Source organism: Lepisma saccharinum, chromosome 1 (assembly GCF_977018435.1).
Source record: "Lepisma saccharinum chromosome 1, izLepSacc3.1, whole genome shotgun sequence".
NCBI lineage: Eukaryota > Metazoa > Arthropoda > Insecta > Zygentoma > Lepismatidae > Lepisma > Lepisma saccharinum.
Window position 1 is genome coordinate 96322049 of NC_139229.1, and position 5237 is coordinate 96327285.

Here is a 5237-nt window from a genome sequence, read left to right on the forward strand (position 1 = left end):
ATGAGGCATGCTAGAATGGAGAACAAGAATAACAAGTATCTTCCTTATACCTAGGTATACAGCATCTATTAGTAGCTTTTCATACAAAAGAACTATCCTGAAGATAGCAAGGGGAGGAGAAATGATTATTAAGGCTATACACAGTGTTTCTGTTATTTTGTCCCAATTGACCACCTGACAATCCTGCTATGTGGCAAAGTTCACCTTATAGCTTTGAAAAAAGACTTATATGTGCAGTAAAGATTGATTTTGATTTTATGTTTTATACTTATCGTCGCTTTTCTGCCACTTCTGGATAACCGCGACGATGAGAATTAGTGATGATGTGATTACAAAGAACACCCATGCCCAGGCTGGGAATCGAACCCGGGCGTGGTAGCAGGCTGTGATAATGCTAACCACTCCGTTACAGAGGTCGGCTCTGTACAATAAAGAAACATACACAAGAGAGAGAAAGATTGCAAAGTCATTAAGACAGCATTTTTTTAGGAACATAGACAATGTTGAGATGATGCTATTGTTAGGAAGAATCAGAATGCTAATTGGCTAGGCTTTTACACGTACGAAATAGGTAAACAACAAATGCAAGATCCCTAGCCTTCATAATAAGGAAGGCATTGTGATTGTTACTTCATCTGTTTCATAAAGCAAATATTTATATGATGAATATAAAAGAGAAAATCGACAAAAAATAACAAAACACAGCAAGGACTGCAGTGTTCAGTGCTGTTGAGAGATATGCGATTAGCACATACCCGGCATCGTGCGATGACGAATTTTATTAGCGAGGCGTCCCACACGAGGATGATGCGTCGCACACGGGGGGTGAGGAAGATCCGCCACTCGTCCCTCCATTGGATGCTCTTGCCGACTGACGAGTTCTGGATTATCGCCACGTCCAGAAGGTCCTCAACTACCTCGGCAGCTGGAAGTAGCGTAAAATGGAAATATATTATAGAGATATGCATTTTCTTTTTGAACGGAAACCCAAAATTGAAATAACGCGCTGTAACGTCCATTTTTCATGTTCTAGGTACATTTTCCTACCATGTTTTCTCACGAGATGAACTGTAAAATTCGAGATGAACTCTTAAACGAAATTAGAGTATATTCACTGCCTTAACGCTTTCTAAAGTCTGAATTATCCAGTGAGTTAAAGAATATCATGAAAAAGTTATTAATTTTCCTGTAAAAATTTGACAACCAAAAATGTATTCCTTTACACAGGAATAAACTCTGATAACTACATGAATGTGATATGAGAATGGAATTGTTTATTTTGTGTAATAAGTAGTTATTAAAGCAAATTTAGGATTATATTCACAATTTTAACATAAAATGTCATTTCAAGCCAGAATCACACGGAAATGGATTTCCAGTAGGAATGCCCTAGTTGGCCCTGGACTGGCTACCCATTTGCTAGTTTTCGCCTCACACGATACTTAATGTCGTACTTGTCGATAGACTTTTGTTCCCATAAGACATTGCGCAGAGCAGACAATCTGTAAAGATGGGCGAGCAATTTGAAGAATGTTGTAGGAGAATTACTGCATTGTGCTTTTATTTAAAATTAAAAAGGAAAAGTATGGACTAGAGATTGGCTCGAAAAAAAAAATATGGTAATCAATGCGTACCGAACAAGCTTCTTAATTAACTCGGGTATGCATATTCATACGTGAGATTCGCAGGATTCATTCACAAATTTTAAAAAAAATCAAACATTTAATTTTCATTTTCGGCTAATCATATTTGTCACGTACACATCTCATCGCTTTACAATACCTAAATATTAGTGAACTGAACACGAATGCACTGCACGTCATCTCTTTCCTTTTTTTATCGAGAAACTAACAAAAACAGCCAACACTCTGAAACCACAGGCAAAAACTCCACTTTGTAAACTCACAGATTATCTTCATATGCCCAAACTTTGCTCTGATTGGCTGTTCCACAGAATCTAGTCGAGGAGAGCTAATAATATTCTATTCCTCCAAACCAGTCAAGCAGTCAGCCAGGCAGCCATCACATCCGGGCAGGTAGCCAGTTCAGCGCCAACTAACTGGATGTCCAGTTTCGTGTGATTCGGCTTTAATATACCGCTTTTGATCCCGAAACGCGCCCAGTTTTTCTACCGAAATCTTGATCTTCTATTCCCTAAAAATATGCGGTCTATCTATTACAATTTACACAACGTGCAAGTCAAGTTCATATTAACGCAAAGCTAAAGAAGAGATTAGAGTAAAAATCTAAGTTGAAAGAGGTGCTATTGTGAATACCCTCCTGGTGAAATACAAACCCTTAACCATGGACGTCCGGAAGGGGGCCAACGGGGATCGTCCCCTTATCCCGGAAAATGAATGTCAACCTAAAATTATATATTTAACACATGTAATTTCATTTCAAGCAAACTAATTTGTGTTAATTATTATAAGAGCATTGCAGGGCCATAACAATCCTCTGCCCTTATGCTGAACTACCTTTGCAGCCTCTTAAGCCAGAGAAAGGAGATTGTAGAGACACTTGATTTTAGTTGCGGTAAAGGGTTTGACCATGTATAATGTGACGGAGCAAATATCCCAAGTGCTGACGTACCAAAAGTTTTCATGTCGATCAATCAAGTATAAGTGTAACTTTGCAGGACGCAAGAGGAGTACTTGCCCCCAACCAAAAAAAAATCAGGGTTATTCAAGTTTATAAGTGTACATTTGTTAACATTTTGCGACTTCATGTTCTGGCCCCAAAGTTAGGCACCAAATTACGCTGATGTGTGTATGAATATATATTTAAAGATCAAACGTATAGATAGAAACATATGTACTTACGCAGATGGTCCAAGGGACCGACAACATTCGGGTCGTCCCACACAAGCTCCCTGCCCAATGCCTCCAAGTTTGGCACAAACTTCTCCAAGCACATGTGATACAGGCGTATCGGCGAATTTGGAAGTGGCATTAGTTCCTGGAAAAGCACACAAACTCATCGCAGTTCTTTCTGTAATAAAACTCCATTACCAAATATTCAGAGCAGATATTATAACATCAGGGTTAAATAACTTTCATAACCACGTTAATATCTAACTTTAATCTAAACACGTACTCTGCTTTCATAAAAATACATTTTTCGAACCGCCAGCACTCTTTCAGTTCTCCTGTTCATGGGCGTCGCGAAGGGGGGGGGCGAACCTGTCCATCGACACCTCTCCCCTTGAATTTGGCATCTTTCATTTCAAGTTACAACTCAGTTAAAAGCTTATTATTTTTAATGTTAATAACAGAAAGAAAGTGCAGTTTAGTCAGCAATAAACAGAAAAACCAAAAGTGAAAACTGCGTTGTATGGTAAACTCGGTGTAAATACAAGGAACCGGTTATATTTCCATATTATACCATTTAATCCAAAGAATAAATAGTCCCACAATTGTAACAATTCCAAAAATTAGAATTTTTTGTGAGAGTTGCTTTTTTGAATGATTGAGTTGCTTTCATTTTACTTCGCTTCTTGTGCCACTTTTGGCAAATTTGCGAAGATGGGGATGAGTGATGATATGATGAAATTGATGAATGGACTCACAAACATCCATGCCCAGGCCAAGATTCGAACCCGGGACCTCTGGCGTCGTAGCGCGATGTGCTAACCATTTTTTGAGAGAGGTCATACAACATGAACGTTAGGGTAATAATTTCCCCTAACTTCTAAAGTTTTTTCTTGGACGAGGTGTGTAAAAGTTAATAACTACATAGAATAACTATGCATTTCAGTACATGACGGATAAAATGAAAAAAACTAATGAAAAAAAAGTTGTGCGAGATATTCACTCATTTAGTGGATCGAGTAGATCGAGTTATTATATAGCAATAATAATAAATTTGGAATAAAATAGGTTTATTTTCAATAGTTTATGACAGTTATTATCGTATGACAATAATAATAATAATAATTATTATTATTTCTACTATTCAAGATTTATCAATGCTCTGATCCCCCTACAAAAACTTCTGGCGACTCCCATGCTTCTTCTTGTCAGATGCACGTCACATTCCTAAGTATTGGTGGTTGCATACTTGACAGGATTAATTCGATTCTAGGAATTTATATTGGCAATAATTCAATCTCTCTCTCTCTTTCTTTCTCTCTCTCCTTCTCTTTCTTCACACACACGCTCGCGCGCGCACACACTAATAATAATAATAATAATAATAATAATAATAAAAGTAACAACAAAAACAACATTTAAAAAAGCTGTCATCATCTTTCAATGGATAATGGGAAGACGAAATGTTTGTCTACAAGAAAACGTTGAAAAGGACGAAAGAAAGTACAAAAGAAAAATATGAGAAAGCAAAAGATATTGAGAAGCACAAAAAGAGGTGCAAAGGTAATAGGAAAGTAAATAGAGTGATAAAAGAAATAAGAAAGAAAAATGAAGTGTCTCGTCTCGTGAATGAATGCATTACGCAGATTACGGGTTTTATTCCCGACCTGGCCATGGGTGATATTTTGCGAGTGTTCCTTCATCAATTCCATCCCATTATGAATCTTCCTCATCGTCGCGATTAGCCTATACAAGCAGAAAAGCGACGTAATAATAAGAAAAAATACAAGTACAAGCTCGAAACCAGCTGATTCCCTCGTACAGCTTAAATAAACATGACTAGCGTGTTACTTACAGGCAAAATAACAGTTTATTGTTCCTTGAAGGCTATCTTCATGTTGCCATTACTGAAGATTGAATATGTGCCGCTGCGTGTTCGTTCGGGAGTAGCGCGACGCATTCCGCCACTGCTTCCATCACTGTGGCCGACGCTACGTGCAGAAACGTCATTCCGAAAGGAAAACATCCGGTTCGCGGACCTTGGAAAAAAATCGAAGCGCAAAAACACGTGACTTGATGCACTGCAAGTGATGGTTATCCTACCAGCACGGAAACCATACCGCTGAACTAGGAGCCGGGGAAAAAACGGATGCCAAACGACACGAAAGCAGAGATAAGGTAAACAGGGGAATGCGCCATTTTGCAGTCACGTGCTTGGTGACGTGGATAGTGCAGAGTTCGCAGAAATCGATACGGGAAAGAAGCTGGCCGACATTGAAACCTCACAACACACCTGTTACTCCTGCCTCAGTGGGTTTGTAGGGGTGTCAGGCCTGATAAAACTTGATTAGTGGAAATAATAACAATATTAATAATTATAATTGTTATTGGTCAATAATAATTATTATAAACTAATAAACCAATTTT

The 5237-nt window shown here is 38.2% G+C and overlaps 1 long non-coding RNA gene across 1 annotated transcript; it reads right to left on the reverse strand.

Moving 5' to 3' along the window:
* Positions 1-761: 761 nt before the first annotated feature.
* On the reverse strand, positions 762-4992 carry LOC145985131 (uncharacterized). Its single transcript, XR_014441400.1, has 3 exons — positions 4666-4992; positions 2823-2958; positions 762-925 (listed from the first exon to the last, which is right to left on the reverse strand). It is a non-coding gene; the product is annotated as an uncharacterized LOC145985131 (long non-coding RNA).
* Between the last annotated feature and the right edge of the window lie 245 nt (positions 4993-5237).